Below are 21,637 nucleotides of genomic sequence, written 5' to 3' on the forward strand. Positions count from 1 at the left end.
CCACTCTTCATATTTTCAAGCATGGTGGTGGCTGCATCATGTTATGGGTATGCTTGACATCAGCCATGACTAGGAAGTTTTTTATGATAAAATGAAATGGAATAGAGCTAAACACAGGCAAAATCCTAGAAGAAAACCTGGTTCAGTCTGCTTTCCAACAGACACTGGGAGACAAATTCACCTTTCAGCAGGACAATAACCTAAAACACACGGCTAAATATACACTGGAGTTGTTTATCAAGACGACATTGAATGTTCTTGGCCTAGTTACAGTTTTGACTTAAATCGGCATAAAAATATATTGCAAGACTTGAAAATGGCTGTCTAACAATGATCAGCAACCAACTTGACAGAGCTTGAAGAATTTTAGAAAGAATAATATGCAAAAATTGTACAATCCAGGTGTGCAAAGCTCTTAGAGACTTACCCAGAAAGACATCTGTAATCACTGGCAACGGTGATTATAATATGTATTGACTCAGTGGTGTGAATACTTATGTAACTTAGACACTTCTTTATTTCGTTTTCAATAAATGTGCAAAAAAACTCAAAAAATATTTTTTCACTTTGCCATTATGGGGTATTGTGTGTAGATGGTTAACAAAAAATATATACATTTTTAATTCAGGCTGTAAGACAACAAAATGTGTAATAATAAGTATGAACACTTTCTGAAGGCATTGTCCATGGTCATTACCTCAAAACTGAAGAAGTGCTTGAGATTGTTCTCCATGGAACCTTCAAGAAGTGTGTCCTTACTGCACCACAGAATCAGGGTCATCATGACTGGTTTGCATTATTTACTGGGTCCATGTGTGGCTGTTCTTCCAAGGCTATTAGGGAATGGCCTTGGATGGTGATAGGATCCATGTTGCCATGACTAGAAAATGAATTCTGAGCTGGAGCGTATGGGGACTGGAGCCATGGGGAGCGCCTGGGGCAATAGAACCCATGGGTTGAATCCTTCCACTCAGCCATTATGGGCTTATTTAGCATATGGAAAGGTTGATCTATTTTAAAATAACTCTAGAGAGCACAATACACAGTCTATATGTTTTCCATATTTGATTATGTCTGTATTTTGTATCGTTTGCAACTTCAGTTAAAGTGAACTCAAGGAGAATACAGATGAGGTAAAAGTGGATAGGTGGCTTCATTTAAATTAATTAGCTTTAAAGTACATTTATGCAAAGATTGACCCCAATGTGTTGGGCATAAAGGGTTAAAAAAACTACATTCATAGTACGCTGGTGCCTCCCTGTGGTTCTAAAGTAGCTTTACAGGTGGTTGTAAAGAGGCCGATCAAATACAACCAAAAGTCAACATAATGACCGATGTCTATGAACGAAAGATGAAAGTGACCCTAACGCTAATATTAGCTCATTGAACTTACCTACATTAAGCACCTTGACCGGGACTGCCCCCCTCCAAGTTGAATATCTTTTCAATAGGTCCATACAAACATGATATATAATTTGAGGATGCTTTGTGTCATTCAATCACATTTTTGACTGGTCAACAAAGTGGTTGCTTCTGGGTAAAAAAATGTCCCAGGTTTATGTTCCACTGGATAAAATCAGGATATGCCTTCTGTGTACATGACTGCTGTAGCCTACCCACATCGCATAGGGCATCAAGAATGTATCAGAAATGTAACACATTTATAAAAAGCCAGGGACATTTCAGGGCATATGATGAAAAATGGTTGGTCACTCTTATGACCATCAACCTACAGTAGCTAGCTAGAACACTGGGAAGAACATAACACCTCTCTCTGCACCAGATATTTGTGGAGTGAGTGATAGCTAATAGCTGTGTTCCCATATGATGAGGGAACCTCCAAGACACAAGGGGGGGGGGGTCCGGTGTCAAATGTTAAATGAGTAGGTAAAGGTCACTCATCCCAGTGACTAGCACCAACAGATGACTGGAGACAGCTGTTGAATAATACTGTATTTCAAACCATAGAACAATACAGTGAAGGAGTGAATTCATGTGCTATCCCAATGGCCTCAAATTTTTTAAGAGATGCTGGTTCGGGAATGATTTAATATGCCACAGGGCACATATTTGCTGTCCCACTAGATGGCAATATAACTATAACTGACGGCTAATTCTTCTCATGTCAAGGCAACTGGTGATATACCTTGCCTTGATATTTTGGGTCAATTGAACTCAACAAATAGCATATGTTCTCGGTTTGAGCTTTTGTAATTTTGTCTGGATTAGGGTTGTGAGCTTGTAGCCATAAACAAGTACTAAAGTGTTTGTTTGTTTTCTGCACAGGACTCAGGAATATTGTAAACAATATTGACATACAGAAAGGATATGTTGGGGTCAACCTAGCTTCTCATGTCTCCACTCCTATAAATTCCTTTTTGTTTTGTTATGTTGTTGCTTGTAATTTTGTTGTTATGACTAGGATTGCCTTTTTTGTTCCCTTTTGAACTGTCTGAGGGGAGTGTGAACAATTTCTGCATCTGTCAGTTCACTAATAGTGTCCCAACGGGAAGAACATTAGGGAATGCTTTCCGGTCTTACTGAAAATGTTCTTGCTATATTTTATTACTGTCGTGACTTTTTTTCCCCATGTTATATGTATTTATGCTTTGTCTTGACAATTCATCTATGTATCAATATCTGCTACATTCTTTGATACAACATTGACACATATCAGTTTTATTTCAAAACAAGCATTGTAACTGTGTGAATGTTCTGATTGGGACACAGGTGTGAATGTTCTGTGAGGCAACAAGAAGGACATGCCTTGCGCATATGATATGATATCAAATTGAACTATCAATATTGGTGCCCACCACCTATTACCATGTTATTATGCCGGTTTTATTCAGAGACATATAGCCTACAAAACATATAGACTGATTCAGCTAATTCTGTCATTATAGCTTTGCTAAGGACATCATCCAGTGGTCTTATGTGGAATTACATGTTGTGTTGCTTTTGCCAAAGGAGGTACTGTATGCAAGAAAGAAGCATATGAACTCAGCGAGCATATGAACTTTTTCAGGACCCTGTCTTTCAAAGATAATTAGTAGAAACGCTGTTTCCCATGCTTGTTCAATGAAGCATAAACAATTAATGAACATGCACCTGTGGAACGGTCGTTAAGACACTAACAGCTTACATACGGTAGGCAATTAAGGTCACAGTTATGAAAACGTAGGGCACTAAAGAGGCCTTTCTACTGACTGTGAAAAACACTAAAAGAAAGATGCCCAGGGTCCCTGCTCATCTGCGTGAACGTGCCGTAGACATGCTGCAAGGAGGCATGAGGACGGCAGATGTGGCCAGGGCAATAAATTGCAATGTCCATACTTTGAGATGCCTAAGACAGTGCTACAGGGAGACAGGACAGACAGCTGATTGTCCTTGCAGTGGCAGACCACGTCTAACAACACCTGCACAGGATCGGTACATCTGAACATCACACCTGTGGGACAGGTACAGGATTGCAACAATAACTGCCCGAGTTACACCAGGAACGCAAAATCCATCCATCAGTGCTGACTGTCCGCAAAAGGATGAGACAGGCTGGACTGAGGGCTTGTAGACCTGTTGTAAGGCAGGTCCTCACCAAACATCACTAGCAACAATGTCGCCTATGGGCACAAACCCACCGTCGCTGGACCAGACAGGACTGGCAAAAAGTGCTCTTCACTGACAAGTCGCGGTTCTGTCTCACCTGGGGTGATGGTCGGATTCGCATTTATCGTCGAAGGAATGAGCGTTACACCGAGGCCTGTACTCTGGAGTGGGATCGATTTGGAGGTGGAGGGTCCGCCATGGTCTGGGGCGGTGTGTCACAGCATCATAGGACTGAGCTTGTTGTCATTGCAGGCAGTCTCAACGCTGTGCGTTACAGGGAAGACATCCTCCTCCCTCATGTGGTACCCTTCCTGCAGGCTCATCCTAACATGACCCTCCAGCATGACAATGCCACCAGCCATACTGTTCGTTCTGTGCGTGATTTCCTGCAATACAGGAATGTCAGTGTTCTGCCATGGCCAGCGAAGAGCCCGGATCTCAATCCCATTGAGCATGTCTGGGATCTGTTGGATCGGAGGGTGAGGGCGAGGACCATTCCCCCCAGAAATGTCCGGAAACTTGCAGGTGCCTTGGAAGTGTGGGGTAACATCTCACAGCAAGAACTGACATATCTGGTGCAGTCCATGAGGAGGAGATGCACTGCAGTACTTAATGCAACTGGTGGCCCCACCAAATACTGACTGTTACTTTTGATTTTGACACCCCCCCCGCACTCCCTTTGTTCAGGGACACATTATTCCATTTCTGTTAGTCACATGTCTGTGGAACTTGTTTAGCTTATGTCTCAGTTGTTGAATCTTATGTTAAGTTTGCCGAAAATAAACGCAATAGATTAAGTCCTGAAGTTGAGAGCCTGTAATGTCTTTTTACAATAATAGTGACAGGAAGGGTAAACCGGTATCACAATGCTTTGCTTATATCGATATTAAACAATATTGATATCATATCAATCAAACTATCGATAGGCAATTGAAGCCCACCACTAATATTTTAACATTCATATTTATTATGTCAACATTTTTCCTTGTACTCCTTTCGATATTTCAAGACTTTGTAAATTATTATTGTGGCTTTTTGATATAATTAGCTGAATTTGAGGGTCTCTGCCTTTTGAGTAGCTTACTCATAGGCTATTACAAGAGCTATATACTGTTCCCCGAAGGAGGGAATGAGGTATAACATAGCATGGGAGTCAACGACCAATCCTTTCACGCACAATGAGATAATGGATGCCGAGTCCACCCTCTGAAGCCACATCCTTTCTGCCTATAATTTCTGGGCTTGCATCCATTTCCTCAATTCAGTACCGATATTCAGCTAAATCCCCACTGCAGCCCACGTCCATAGACCCCATGGTTCCAAGAACAATACTTACCTTCCAAGTCTGAAATGGCAGAACTTGTACAAGGAACAGCAAGTCCAAAACCACAGAACACATGTAGTGACTTGGTAAAGCGCACACGCACACTGCATAGCATCAACCAGAGTCGATGAACTACGGCAGCCCCAGGCTCAAACCCACAGGGAACCTGCAGTAACCTAAAAACTATGTACACGAGCGCTGTCATAGCAGCCCAAGTCTCAAACCTACAGGCAAACTGTGGTAACCCGGACAAAATGCTGCCAAAGTCCATAGACCCCACAGTTCCAAGAACAATAATTACTTTGCGAGCCTGAAAAGTCAGAACTCGTTCAAGGAACAGCAAGTCCAAAACAACAGGGCACCTGCTGTGACTTGATAATGTGCATTCCCATGCCGCCTCATGGACGCACCATGGCAGCCAAAGGCTCACACCCACAGGGAAACTGTGGTAACCGTATAAATGAGCAATCTGGGCAATGGCGGACACCAAGGCAGAGATTGTATACACTGCTCAAAAAAATGAAGGGAACACTAAAATAACACATCCTAGATCTGAATGAATGAAATATTCTTATTAAATACTTTTTTCTTTACATAGTTCAATGTGGTGACAACAAAATCACACAAAAATGATCAATGGAAATCAAATTTATCAACCCATGGAGGTCTGGATTTGGAGTCACACTCAAACTTAAAGTGGAAAACCACACTACAGGCTGATCCAACTTTGATGTAATGTCCTTAAAACAAGTCCAAATGAGGCTCAGTAGTGTGTGTGGCCTCCACGTGCCTGTATGACCTCCCTACAATGCCTGGGCATGCTCCTGATGAGGTGGCGGATGGTCTCCTGAGGGATCTCCTCTCAGACCTGAACTAAAGCATCCGCCAACTCCTGGACAGTCTGTGGTGCAATGTGGCGTTGGTGGATGGAGCGAGACATGATGTCCCAGATGTGCTCAATTGGATTCAGGTCTGGGGAACGGGTGGGCCAGTCCATAGCATCAATGCCTTCCTCTTGCAGGAACTGCTGACACACTCCAGCCACATGAGGTCTAGCATTGTCTTGCATTAGGAGGAATCCAGGGCCAACCGCACCAGCATATGGTCTCACAAGGGGTCTGAGGATCTCATCTCGGTACCTAATGGCAGTCAGGCTACCTCTGGCGAGCACATGGCCACCCCACACCATGACTGACCCACCGCCAAACCGGTCATGCTGGAGGATGTTGCAGGCAGCAGAACGTTCTCCACGGGGTCTCCAGACTCTGTCACGTCTGTCACATGTGCTCAGTGTGAACCTGCTTTCATCTGTGAAGAGCACAGGGCACCAGTGGCGAATTTGCCAATCTTGGTGTTCTCTGGCAAATGCCAAACGTCCTGCACGGTGTTGGGCTGTAAGCACAAACCCCACCTGTGGACATCGGGCCCTCATACCACATTCATGGAGTCTGTTTCTGACCATTTGAGCAGACACATGCATATTTATGGCCTGCTGGAGGTAATTTTGCAGGGCTCTGGCAGTGCTCCTCCTGCTCCTCCTTGCACAAAGGCGGAGGTAGCGGTCCTGCTGCTGGGTTGTTGCCCTCCTACGGCCTCCTCCACGTCTCCTGATGTACTGGCCTGTCTCCTGGTAGAGCCTCTATGCTCTGGACACTATGCTGACAGACACAGCAAATGCCACCGCTCGCATTGATGTTCCATCCTGGATGAGCTGCACTACTTGAGCCACTTGTGTGGGTTGTAGACTCCGTCTCATGCTACCACTAGTGTGAAAGCACCGCCAGCATTCAAAAGTGACCAAAACATCAGCCAGTAAGCATAGGAACTGAGAAGTGGTCTGTGGTCACCACCTGCAGAACCACTCCTTTATTGGGGGTGTCTTGCTAATTGCCTATAATTTCCACCTGTTGTCTATTCCATTTGCACAACAGCATGTAAATTTATTGTCAATCAGTGTTGCTTCCTAGGTGGACAGTTTGATTTCACAGAAGTGTGATTGACTTGGAGTTACATTGTGTTGTTTAAGTGTTCCCTTCATTTTTTTGAGTAGTGTATAATTTTTAACAACCAACATGGTATTTATTATTCTGGTTAGCCATATTATATTTTTTAAATTCCATATGTGTTATTTTTGTGTTCATAGTCAAATTGAATCAGGTGTACTAGCTCTAGAATAGCAGGGGGTCCCTGAGGTGAGAATTGAAAACCACTCATTTAGTCAACTGTTCTCAAATAACACAAGCGAATCTTCCACAATACACTGTAACTGGCCATATTCATATTTAACTAAGAGCGAAACACAACAGATTAGCTCAAATGGAATGTCACTCATAGTTGCACGAAAAGAGGTGTGCACAAACCACGCCCCAAAATATGCTAATGAGCCACCGCCCCTTGAGGGGCTCCAAGTTCTTTGAGTCATTATGGTTCCACAAAGAACCATCAACCTTACCAAAGAACCCTTGAAGAACCCTAATTTCTAATTGTGTAACACACATTCTTCAATCACTATTTCAAAAATGATAATAGGCATTTATCAGATGAGCAGGCAACAAAAAGTAGCTAGCTAACAGCTGACAGTTCTCTCTCGCTCTCCTCTCCTCTCACACAGCCCAAAATAAATGTGTTGCTATGGAAACTCACAGGCAGCAGAGTGCAGGGAGGTGGGGCAGACAGACGCGCAGCTAACGGAATAAGTTATTTCTGATTTCAGGGTGTTAAAAGGAGCACAGGACGGTAATGATCTTTCGTAACAGGACAGGAAATGTATGGGGTTATTTATATAACTGTTGCGGGATCGAGACAGTGCTGGGAAAAAAAATACAAGATGGGACACATCACATCACTCCAGTGCGTCAACCTCTATTCCGAAGCCATATTTAACGTACATATCACAATAGCCACTTGTATTACACATTAAAGCATAGCTACAAATTATTCAACAATGCAACCAACTTGTACACTCCTGAATAATGCAACCAAACAATTCACAAGCATGTGCAGACTGGGTTTATTTTCGTGTCCGTACACATTACATTAGCAGACAATACACAGCTAGCTAACTAACAACATGCTTCATGATCAATATATGAATATAGAAGTTCAGTAACCTTATTATACAGTGTCATTAATTGCATAATAGAGCTACAAAACACAGGTAGGAAACGTTAGCTAACCAACTAATCCAAATCATTTCTGCGTCCTCACAATAACAACGGGACGTGTTAGCTGTTAGCTGAATGCAGACAATTTGCTGAACCATAGTTAGATAACTCTTACGCTAGCATCTTGAAGTTGCATTAGAACAAACCACGTTTCATTTGATCAGTATCATGGAAGGATTATATTTAGTAAACGCTCAATTGCGCCTGAAAACATTGATAATTCCCTGCTGCTTGCTTGCATAACCGTAGCTTTTTATTTTTCTAAAGTATGGGTATCAACGTGGGTCGCGACCTGTCAAAGTAACTTGATAATTATTTCATGAATTACTGGAATTGATTTGGCCAAGTGCAACTGCGCTCTCTGTTCGGTGCGCTCTCTGCTTAACAGCAGATGTCCGTGTGCTTCGCGCTTTACCGGATATTTTTCTGCAGTTTTCTTGAAGATCACTCTGCAAAACACATTGACTTGTCATTTCAACTCGCCATCACTCACTGCTGTCATCAAATGGATTCATGCTAGCCACAAGTTCTGACTGAACTCAGTTGTCATGAAACGCAAATACAGCGATGAGTTTCTCTCTCGTTCATACAAACTTTGAGAAAAAACGAGGAGCTCCCACAATGTGTTTTGTGCGGGGAAGTGCTTAATAATGAGTCCTTCAAAATGAACAAATTAATAAAACGACACATCCTGGCCAAACATCCACAGGATGATGGTAAACCTAGGGAGTTCTTTCAGAACAGGGCTTCAGGAAACAGTGCTTCGACAGTGGAAAAGTAAGTCAGTTAGCAGGGCATTGTTGTCATTTTATAACGGGTGATGATGAGCAGAAATAAGGGCGTACTAACTCTCATAGTAGTAGATGTGAATTTCTCTTTCAAACAATCCCTTGGCCTTATACACAGATAATAGCTAACATTAACCAAAGCAAACTACCTAGCTTAGTGCAACCTTTAGAAACAGCACAGAAGTTTTTTTTTATTTTTTAGATCAGGCCTACTGTACACCTTACTGTAGAAATTACTGTTGAAAACGAGTCTAGGTTGGAACTGTTGTTTTTAAAATACAAGTTATCATTTTTATTCTGAACTGGAATAAAATCATTTAAACAAGATGCTTTTTGAGGCAAACACACTCACACAGTTCTGGGTTGCTCATCTACAGCAGGAAGTGGTCTCCTGGCTGACCGAGGAAGCAGTAGATGTTCTGATCCAGTTTGGCACCACATACCTATGCGAGCCAGGGTTCTCAACTCTGGCATAGTTTCAAAACAAGTACAGAAGCGGTGTCAATGCTGAGTATGACCTATGTGTTGTACTGTCAGAAACTGAGCCCAGAATAGACATGCTTGGTGAAAACTTTAACCAGCCACACACCTCTCATTAGGACTGTGTGTGTGTGTGTGTGTGTGTGTGTGTGTGTGTGTGTGTGTGTGTGTGTGTGTGTGTGTGTGTGTGTGTGTGTGTGTGTGTGTGTGTGTGTGTGTGTGTGTGTGTGTGTGTGTGTGTGTGTGTGTGTGTGTGTGTCTACATCTGTGTGATGTGATCAATCAGTTTATTCCAGTTCAGAATAAAAAATATATTGTAATTCAACAGCAACAGTCCAACCTAGACTTTCTTTCAATAATCATTTATACAGTAAGATGTACAGTAGGCCTGATCATTTTTCATCTGTACTGTTACTTAGGGTTGCACTATGAAAAAGCCTGTGTGTGTGTTCTGTTATTCATCTGTGTGATGTGATCAATCAGTTTATTCCAGTTCGGAATGAAAATGATTTATTGTATTTTAAGAGCAACAGTTCCAACCTAGACAGATGTGTAAGAGTGTTTTTAAACGGGGAAAAATAAACATTAATAGATATTTATTTTAATTGTTTTTTGTTTTTTTGTCTATATTGCATTTGTTTAAGGCATAAGGTTAATGAAATGTACTGATATTTACATATAGTTGCATATTTTCCTAAGCTTGGGGCCCAGGAAAACACAGAATTTCTCATTTGGGTCCCAGGCTGAAAAGTTTAAGATCCCTTGCTTTAAAAGATAGCTCCCTCTGAGCAGCCAAGAAAAAAAAACACAGTCGAGATTCCTTTTCTTCACGGAACTGCTACAATTTCAAAATTGTTGACAGGCTGTTAAAAAATATTCTGGCAAAATCTCAATAAAACAGGAGGAATACAAGGAAAATATCTCTTCTATTAAATGTTTTACTGTTGAGCATTTGGCTCAATGAGACAATTCTGTTTACACTGCAATGCTTGGAGGGAGGTGACTCTGCAGGAAGGCACTCTTGAATGTCTTGAGATTCCCTCCAGTGTAAAAATGGGTCTACTACATCTGCAGCTACACTGTAGCGATTTAATTCAGAGCACAATTGGGGGGGTCACGACACTACAATATCGATTAGGCCTATAAGTTTAGTATAGCTGCTTTTTCATAACATTTTAGTTTAAGTAGGTCTAACGTGATGATATTATAAAAACATAAAGGGCATATTTTTCTCTAATGACCATATAATATAAACATTGCAACTCACCATGTCACTGAATCAATGGGAGCCCTGAGCTTGTTTCCCGGCAACAAGACAGTCCCATCTAGGGGTGATGGGAGACAGTGACATGTTCCTTATGTCCAGTCTACTCCGTAATTTTGTTTTTGTTGCCGTCATTGCGGAAAACCCTGCTTCGCAGAGATAGGATGTTGGCAATGGAAGCAATGTTTTCAGTGCAGGATATTCAGCCTTGATTTTAATCCAGGTCAGCAGAGATGAAGTTATCTCAAACATACTTTTAAGGCCACCGTCATTTACAACATCAAGGAGTTGATCTTCTTCCTGCACAGACATGGACGATTCACCTGGGATATTCACAAATGGGTCGCGGATCCATTCCTTCGCACTTCGTGGGTCTTTGGCGGTTGGGAAGTAACGCTCGAACTCTGTTGACAGCGAAGCTAGGTGATCGTGCACCAGCTGGGATAAAGACGGGCCCGGTATCTCCCAAAATCCCTGCTAATGTTTGGAACATGTCAAATATGCCCCTGTCCTGTCCACTCGCCGTCCCCACAGTTCCAGTTTGGCTTTGAATGCCAACTTTATCTGCCAACTTAAAGACAGCTGTCATCCTCCCCTGAAGTGACAGATGGAGTTCATTGAGCAGGTTGAATAGGTCGCAACGGTAAGCGACCTAGAAGCACATCGACTAACCTAGTCTGCAGTCATATATGAACCGAGGCGGATGTTTTCACATGAAGAATGGTAAGACCCCACTACATCTGGCCTGTGAGCTCCGAAGCATTCATTCTGTTATTGGGAAATGGAGCCTCGCCACTGGCAGAGGATCACAACGGTGTGACACCACTAGATGTAATTTTGGGACAGCTGTGGGACTCCAAAGTGAACATCGGGGCCAAAAATCTGTGTCTTGACAACCTGTTAATGTTTATACCCAAGATTTATTTGTTGGTCCATAGTCCTTGGTGAGCGCAAATTAAAATAACTTGTTGGACAGATGCCAGCTCCATTGTTTGTCATCGCTATGCAAAAATATCTGAGGCAGCTTCCCCCAGAGCTGACAGCCTGGATGAGCTTCCCATACCCTCCTCCTTGAAACCACTACCCTGCCAACTGCTTGGACAGCTTAACGGGCTTTAAACGTGTTTTAAATCTGTCTACATTATTTATTTATTGACCCATATGAATGTTTTAGCACGACTGATCAAGATATCTGTGTGATGAGCCTGTAGGTCCTATGTATGATTTTATAAATGCAAACCCCTGTATGAAATGAATGGATGCTAATTATGATCATATCTGTGATTCAAGTTTCAAATAAAATGGAAGATATATTTGGTAAAACATTTTTTTTTCTTAAAACCTTTTTATATAAGTTGTATGCAAATGTCTCAGATTGGAGACTAAATACAGGATAACATTTTAATCGCAGTGCTGAATTTTACGCTTTTGTAGCCTACAGAAAATGTATGATTTGTTATCTGTTTAATGATTACCTCAATATGTATAATATCTTAATAGGAATTTTGATCTCGGAACTTTTAAACATATTTCAAATGGTAATAACAATTCCATTATGCTTCTCCAGTGATGGCTTTCCTCATTATCAAGAGAAAAGAAAACTTGATAAACGAATAAATTGAAACTCGCATCATTGTTTCTTCTCTTCTGGCTTATACATGATAAAAGCCTGGTGTTTAGCCCACTGATAAGCAGTGGGCTAAACTTAAAGAAGTCTCAAGGTATTGCTTGCATGAGGTAGCATGCCTCATGATAAGTTGTAGACCACACTACATACCAAGAGAGTTCTCATCTATATTATTCGTAGACATCTATTTACCACAACAATCCGATGCTGGCACTAAGACCCCACTCAACGAACTGTATAAAGCCATAAGTAAACAAGGAAATGCTCATCCAGAAGCGAAACTCCTATTGGCAGGGGACTTTAATGCAGGCAAACTTAAATCCATTTCACCTCATTTCTATCAGAATGTCACATGTGCAACCAGAGGAAAAAAAACTCTAGACCACCTTAACTCCACACACAGAGATGAACACAAAGCTCTCCCTCGCCCTCCATAGGGCAAATCTGACCATAATTATATCCTCTTAATTCCTGCTTATGTCATGTTTTGTCATTGGTTATCATGTCTTGTCTCTGTGCTTCCCTTCTATTCGTTTCCCTCTGCTGGTCTTATTAGGTTCTTTCCCTCTTTCTATCCCTCTCTTCCCCTTCCTCTCTCCCTCTCTCGCTCTCTCTCCTTATCGTTCCGTTCCTGCTCCCAGCTGTTCCTCATTTACTCTTTTCACACCTGTCCCCTATTTTGCCCTCTGATTAGAGCCACTATTTCTCCCTCTGTTTTCCGCTTCTGTCCTTGTCGGATCCTTGTATGATGTTCGCTGTTCTGTGTCCTTGTCTCGCCCTGTCGTGTTTTATCTTCTTCAGAGGCTGCGTATGAGCAGGTGTCTTAGTCTGCTACGGTCGGTGCCTTCCCGAAGCAACCTGCAGTCTATGGTCGAGTCTCCAGTCAGTCCTCGCAACTACGAGTGGATTTCAGTTTTTCCTGTTTTGTTTTCTCCTTGATATATCCAGGATTATTACTTTTGTCATATACTGGAATAAAGACTCTGTTTTCGTTAAGTCGCTTTTGGGTCCTCATTCACCAGCATAACAGCTTACAAACAAAAACGAAAGCAGGAAGTACCAGTGACTGGCTCAATACAGAAGTGGTCAGATGACATGAATGCTACACTACAGGACTGTTTTGCTAGCACAGACTGGAATATGTTTCAGGATTCATCCAATGGCATTGCGGAGTATACCACCTCAGTCACCGGCTTCATCAATAACTGCATCGACGACATCGTCCCTACAGTGACCGTACGTGCATATCCCAACCAGAAGCCATGGATAAAGGCAAGAGCTGCCGCTTTCAATGAGCGGGACACTAATCCGAACGTTTATAAGAAATCACAATATGCCGTCAGACAAACCATCAAACAGGCAAAGCGTCAATACAGGACTAAGATTCAAATCCTACTACACCGGGTCTGACGCTCGTAGGATGTGGCAGGGCATGATAACTACTATGAACTACAAAGGGAAACCTCACCTACCAGACAAGCTAAATGCCTTTTGTGCTCTCTTCGAGGCAAGCAACACTGAAGCATGCATGAGAGCACCAGCTGTTCCAGATGACTGTGTGATAATGCTCTCCGTAGCCAATGTGAGCAACATTCCAGGACGTGTACTCAAAGCACGCATGGACCAACTGGAAAGTTTTTTGTAATACCTACATGTTTCAAATGGTGGTCACACCAGATACTGACTGATTTTCTGATCCATGCCCCTATCTTTTTTAAAGGTATCCGTGACCAACTTTATTGGTATCTACTACTAATATCTACTACTTCCGGCGCCGACAGAGATGGCCGCCTCGCTTCGCGTTCCTAGGAAACTATGCAGTTTTTTTTTTTACGTGTTATTTCTTACATTAGTACCCCAGGTCATCTTAGGTTTCATTACTTACAGTCGAGAAGAACTACTGAATATAAGATCAGCGTCAACTCACCATCAGTACGACCAAGAATATGTTTTCCGCGACGCGGATCCTGAGAAAACGACTCCGAAAAAGAGGGAAACGAGGAGGTCTTCTGGTCAGATTCAGGACACGGGCACATCGCGTACCACTCCCCAGCATTCTTCTTGCCAATGTCCAGTCTCTTGACAACAAGGTTGACGAAATCCGAGGAAGGGTGGCATTCCAGAGGGACATCAGAGACTGCAACGTTCTCTGCTTCACGGAAACATGGCTCACTGGGAAGACGCTATCCAATGCGGTGCAGCCAACGGGTTTCTCCACGCATCGCGCCGACAGAAACAAACATCTTTCTGGTAAGAAGAGTGGCGGGGGCGTATGCCTCATGACTAACGAGACATGGTGTGATGAAGGAAATATACAGGAACTCAAATCCTTCTGTTCACCTGATTTAGAATTCCTCACAATCAAATGTAGACCGCATTATCTTCCAAGAGAATTCTCTTCGATTATGATCACAGCCGTATATATCCCCCCCAAGCAGACACATCAATGGCTCTGAACGAACTTTATTTAACTCTTTGCAAACTGGAAACCATTTATCCGGAGGCTGCATTCATTGTAGCTGGGGATTTTAACAAAGCTAATCTGAAAACAAGACTCCCTAAATTTTATCAGCATATCGATTGCGCAACCAGGGGTGGTAAAACCTTGGATCATTGTTACTCTAACTTCCGCGACGAATATAAGGCCCTGTACTCCCTTTTCCCTTTCGGAAAAGCTGACCACGACTCCATTTTGCTGATCCCTGCCTACAGGCAGAAACTCAAACAAGGGGCCCCCACGCTGAGGTCTGTCCAACGCTGGTCAGACCAAGCTGACTCCACACTACAAGACTGCTTCCATCACGTGGACTGGGACATGTTTCGTATTGCGTCAGATAAAAATATTGACGAATACACTGATTCGGTGTGCGAGTTCATTAGAACGTGCGTTGAAGATGTCGTTCCCATAGCAACGATAAAAACATTCCCTAACCAGAAGCCGTGGATTGATGGCAGCATTCGCGTGAAACTGAAAGCACGAACCACTGCTTTTAATCAGGGCAAGGTGTCTGGCAACATGACCGAATACAAACAGTGCAGCTATTCCCTCCGCAAGGCTATTACACAAGCTAAGCGTCAGTACAGAGACAAAGTGGAATCTCAATTCAATGGCTCAGACACGAGGCATGTGGCAGGGTCTACAGTCAATCACGGACTACAAGAAGAAACCCAGCCCAGTCACGGACCAGGATGTCTTGCTCCCAGGCAGACTAAATAACTTTTTTGCCCGCTTTGAGGACAATACAGTGCCACTGACACGGCCTGCAATGAAAACATGCGGTCTCTCCTTCACTGCAGCCGAGGTGAGTAAGACATTTAAACGTGTTAACCCTCGCAAGGCTGCAGGCCCAGACGGCATCCCCAGCCGCGCCCTCAGAGCATGCGCAGATCAGCTGGCCGGTGTGTTTACGGACATATTCAATCAATCCCTATACCAGTCTGCTGTTCCCACATGCTTCAAGAGGGCCACCATTGTTCCTGTTCCCAAGAAAGCTAAGGTAACTGAGCTAAACGACTACCGCCCCGTAGCACTCACTTCCGTCATCATGAAGTGCTTTGAGAGACTAGTCAAGGACCATATCACCTCCACCCTACCTGACACCCTAGACCCACTCCAATTTGCTTACCGCCCAAATAGGTCCACAGACGATGCAATCTCAACCACACTGCACACTGCCCTAACCCACCTGGACAAGAGGAATACCTATGTGAGAATGCTGTTCATCGACTACAGCTCGGCATTCAACACCATAGTACCCTCCAAGCTCGTCATCAAGCTCGAGACCCTGGGTCTCGACCCCGCCCTGTGCAACTGGGTACTGGACTTCCTGACGGGCCGCCCCCAGGTGGTGAGGGTAGGCAACAACATCTCCTCCCCGCTGATCCTCAACACGGGGCCCCACAAGGGTGCGTTCTGAGCCCTCTCCTGTACTCCCTGTTCACCCACGACTGCGTGGCCACGCACGCCTCCAACTCAATCATCAAGTTTGCGAACGACACAACAGTGGTAGGCTTGATTACCAACAACGACGAGACGGCCTACAGGGAGGAGGTGAGGGCCCTCGGAGTGTGGTGTCAGGAAAATAACCTCACACTTAACGTCAACAAAACTAAGGAGATGATTGTGGACTTCAGGAAACAGCAGAGGGAACACCCCCCTATCCACATCGATGGAACAGTAGTGGAAAGGGTAGGAAGTTTTAAGTTCCTCGGCATACACATCACAGACAAACTGAATTGGTCCACTCACACTGACAGCGTCGTGAAGAAGGCGCAGCAGCGCCTCTTCAACCTCAGGAGGCTGAAGAAATTTGGCTTGTCACCAAAAGCACTCACAAACTTCTACAGATGCACAATCGAGACAATCCTGGCGGGCTGTATCACAGCCTGGTACGGTAACTGCTCCGCCCTCAACCGTAAGGCTCTCCAGAGGGGAGTGAGGTCTGCACAACGCATCACCGGGGGCAAACTACCTGCCCTCCAGGACACCTACACCACCCGATGTTACAGGAAGGCCATAAAGATCATCAAGGACATCAACCACCCGAACCACTGCCTGTTCACCCCGCTATCATCCAGAAGGCGAGGTCAGTACAGGTGCATCAAAGCTGGGACCGAGAGACTGAAAAACAGCTTCTATCTCAAGGCCATCAGACTGTTAAACAGCCACCACTAACATTGAGTGGCTGCTGCCAACACACTGTCATTGACACTGACCCAACTCCAGCCACTTTAATAATGGGAATTGATGGGAAATGATGTAAATATATCACTAGCCACTTTAAACAATGCTACCTTATATAATGTTTACTTACCATATTATTCATCTCAAATCATCAAGGAACCCACCAGGTACAACCCTAACTCTGTAAACAAGGGCACCCTCATAGACGTCATCCTGACCAACTGGCCCTCCAAATACACCTCCGCTGTCTTCAACCAGGATCTCAGCGACCACTGCCTCATTGCCTGTATCCGCCACGGAGCCGCAGTTGGTAGAGCATGGCGCTTGTAACGCCAGGGTAGTGGGTTCGATCCCCGGGACCACCCATACGTAGAATGTATGCACACATGACTGTAAGTCGCTTTGGATAAAAGCGTCTGCTAAATGGCATATATATTATATTATATATTATATTATATTAAACGACCACCCCTCATCACTGTCAAACGCTCCCTAAAACACTTCTGTGAGCAGGCCTTTCTAATCGACCTGGCCCGGGTATCCTGGAAGGACATTGACCTCATCCCGTCAGTTGAGGATGCCTGGTCATTCTTTAAAAGTAACTTCCTCACCATTTTAGATAAGCATGCTCCGTTCAAAAAATGCAGAACCAAGAACAGATACAGCCCTTGGTTCACTCCAGACCTGACTGCCCTCGACCAGCACAAAAACATCCTGTGGCGGACTGCAATAGCATCGAATAGCCCCCGTGATATGCAACTGTTCAGGGAAGTCAGGAACCAATACACGCAGTCAGTCAGGAAAGCTAAGGCCAGCTTCTTCAGGCAGAAGTTTGCATCCTGTAGCTCCAACTCCAAAAAGTTCTGGGACACTGTGAAGTCCATGGAGAACAAGAGCACCTCCTCCCAGCTGCCCACTGCACTGAGGCTAGGTAACACGGTCTCCACCGATAAATCCATGATTATCGAAAACTTCAATAAGCACTTCTCAACGGCTGGCCATGCCTTCCGCCTGGCTACTCCAACCTCGGCCAACAGCTCTGCCCCCCCCCCCCCCCGCAGCTCCTCGCCCAAGCCTCTCCAGGTTCTCCTTTACCCAAATCCAGATAGCAGATGTTCTGAAAGAGCTGCAAAACCTGGACCCGTACAAATCAGCTGGGCTTGACAATCTGGACCCTCTATTTCTGAAACTATCTGCCGCCATTGTCGCAACCCCTATTACCAGCCTGTTCAACCTCTCTTTCATATCGTCTGAGATCCCCAAGGATTGAAAGCTGCCGCAGTCATCCCCCTCTTCAAAGGGGGAGACACCCTGGACCCAAACTGTTATAGACCTATATCCATCCTGCCCTGTCTATCTAAGGTCTTCGAAAGCCAAGTCAACAAACAGGTCACTGACCATCTCGAATCCCACCGTACCTTCTCCGCTGTGCAATCTGGTTTCCGAGCCGGTCACGGGTGCACCTCAGCTACACTCAAGGTACTAAACGATATCATAACCGCCATCGATAAAAGACAGTACTGTGCAGCCGTCTTCATCGACCTCGCCAAGGCTTTCGACTCTGTCAATCACCATATTCTTATCGGCAGACTCAATAGCCTCGGTTTTTCGGATGACTGCCTTGCCTGGTTCACCAATTACTTTGCAGACAGAGTTCAGTGTGTCAAATCGGAGGGCATGCTGTCCAGTCCTCTGGCAGTCTCTATGGGGGTGCCACAGGGTTCAATTCTCGGGCTGACTCTTTTCTCTGTATATATCAATGATGTTGCTCTTGCTGCGGGCGATTCCCTGATCCACCTCTACGCAGACGACACCATTCTATATACTTTTGGCCCGTCATTGGACAATGTGCTATCTAACCTCCAAACGAGCTTTCATTGCCATACAGCACTCCTTCCGTGGCCTCCAACTGCTCTTAAACGCGAGTAAAACCAAATGCATGCTTTTCAACCGATCGCTGCCTGCACCCGCATGCCCGACTAGCTTCACCACCCTGGATGGTTCCGACCTTGAATATGTGGACACCTATAAGTACCTAGGTGTCTGGCTAGACTGCAAACTCTCCTTCCAGACTCACATCAAACATCTCCAATCGAAAATCAAATCAAGAGTCTGCTTTCTATTCCGCAACAAAGCCTCCTTCACTCACGCCGCCAAGCTTACCCTAGTAAAACTGACTATCCTACCGATCCTCGACTTCGGCGATGTCATCTACAAAATGGCTTCCAACACTCTACTCAGCAAACTGGATGCAGTCTATCACAGTGCCATCCGTTTTGTCACTAAAGCACCTTATACCACCCACCACTGCGACTTGTATGCTCTAGTCGGCTGGCCCTCACTACATATTCGTCGCCAGACCCACTGGCTCCAGGTCATCTACAAGTCCATGCTAGGTAAAGCTCTGCCTTATCTCAGTTCACTGGTCACGATGGCAACACCCATCCGCAGCACGCGCTCCAGCAGGTGTTTCTCACTGATCATCCCTAAAGCCAACACCTCATACTGGCCGCCTTTCGTTCCAGTACTCTGCTGCCTGTGACTGGAACGAACTGCAAAAATCGCTGAAGTTGGAGACTTTTATCTCCCTCACCAACTTCAAACATCAGCTATCCGAGCAGCTAACCGATCGCTGCAGCTGTACATAGTCTATTGGTAAATAGCCCATCCATTTTCACCTACCTCATCCCCATACTGTTTTTATACTGTTTTTTATTTATTTACTTTTCTGCTCTTTTGCACACCAATATCTCTACCTGTACATGACCATCGGATCATTTATCACTCCAGTGTTAATCTGCAAAATTGTATTATTCGCCTACCTCCTCATGCCTTTTGCACACATTGTATATAGACTGCCCATTTTTTTCCTACTGTGTTATTGACTTGTTAATAGTTTACTCCATGTGTAACTCTGTGTTGTCTGTTCACACTGCTATGCTTTATTTTGGCCAGGTCGCAGTTGCAAATGAGAACTTGTTCTCAACTAGCCTACCTGGTTAAATAAAGGTGAAATAAAAAATAAATAAAAATAAAATATGCATACGTATATACTGTACTCTACATCATCGACTGCATCCTTATGTAATACATGTATCACTAGCCACTTTAACTATGCCACTTTGTCTACATACTCATATGTATATACTGTACTCGATACCATCTAATGTATGCTGCTCTGTACCATCACTCATTCATATATCCTTATGTACATATTCTTTATCCCCTTACACTTAGTTTTGGAATTGTTAGTTAGATTACTTGTTGGTTATCACTGCATTGTCGGAACTAGAAGCTCAAGCATTTCGCTACACTCGCATTAACATCTGCTAACCATGTGTATGTGACAAATAAAATTTGATATGATTTTTTGATTTTATTTTATTTGGTATCTGTGACCATCTGTATTGCCAGTGTCATGACGTTTCCCTGTTGGTGAGGTTTATGACCCCCATAAATACCTTTGCCCCTTTTCTCTCTCTACTCTATAGAATGGGCTCTTGGAAAGCCCTTTGTTAACCTTTTGCGTGCAGGGGGAGGTATTTTTGAACCTGCCTATTTCTCAGCCCCAGAAACTAGAATATGCAAATTGTCATATTAGGATAGAAAACACTCTGAAGTTTCCAAAACTGTCAAAATATTGTCTGTGAGTGTAACAGAACTGATATTGCAGGCGAAAACCTGAGGAAAATCCAATCAGGAAGTGCCTCTTATTTTGAAACCTCTCTGTTCCTATGCATGCCTATCCTCCATTTAAAGGGATATCAACCAAATTCCTTGTTATACGGCTTCCCTAAGGTGTCACCAGTCTTTAGACACAGTTTCAGGCTTTTATTTTGAAAAATTAGCGAGAAAGATCACATTGCGTAAGTGGATAGGTGGGGGCTCTCAGAGTGAGTTTTGCGCACCAGAGTAAAGCGGCCATTGTTTCTCCCTGTCCTATTGAAAAACCTACACTCCCGTTTGATATATTATCGAATATATATTTTAAAAACAACCTGAGGATTGATTATAAAAAACATTTGACATGTTTCAAGTCTCTGAATGTCTTTGAGTGGCCCAACCAGAGCTCGGACTTGAACCTGATTGACCATCTCTGAAGAGACCAGAAAATACCTGTGCAGCGACGCTCCCCATCGAACCTGACAGAGCTTGAGAGGATCTGCATAGAAGAATGTGAGAAACTCTGCAAATACAGGTGTGCCAAGCTTGTAGCGTCATACCCAAGAAGACTCAAGGCTGTAATCGCTGCCAAAGGTGGTTCAACGAAGTACTGAGAAAAGGGTCTGAATACTTATGTAAATGTAATTAATCTGTTTTTGCTTTGTCATTATGGAGTGTTGTGTGTAGATTGATAGGGATTTAAAAATATATATATATATTTTAGAATAAGGCTGTAACGTAACAAAATGTGGAAAAAGTGAAGGGTTCTGAAATCTTTCCAAATGCACTGTACAATAACACAGTTGTAAAGGGATTTTCCAGATGAAACAAAAGGAGAGCAGTCATTGATAATACCAATAAAAATCTATACAATTTATTACAAGTTGTACCAGGGAAACACCTCCAGAACAGAAACAGAGAACATTTCTAAAAGACCTTCTCTGAGAAGGTCCTTATACACTGCTCAAAAAAATAAAGGGAACAACACAATGTAACTCCAAGTCAATCACACTTCTGTGAAATCAAACTGTCCACTT

This window comes from Oncorhynchus gorbuscha, linkage group LG12 (genome assembly GCF_021184085.1).
Source record: "Oncorhynchus gorbuscha isolate QuinsamMale2020 ecotype Even-year linkage group LG12, OgorEven_v1.0, whole genome shotgun sequence".
NCBI classification, from domain to species: domain Eukaryota; kingdom Metazoa; phylum Chordata; class Actinopteri; order Salmoniformes; family Salmonidae; genus Oncorhynchus; species Oncorhynchus gorbuscha.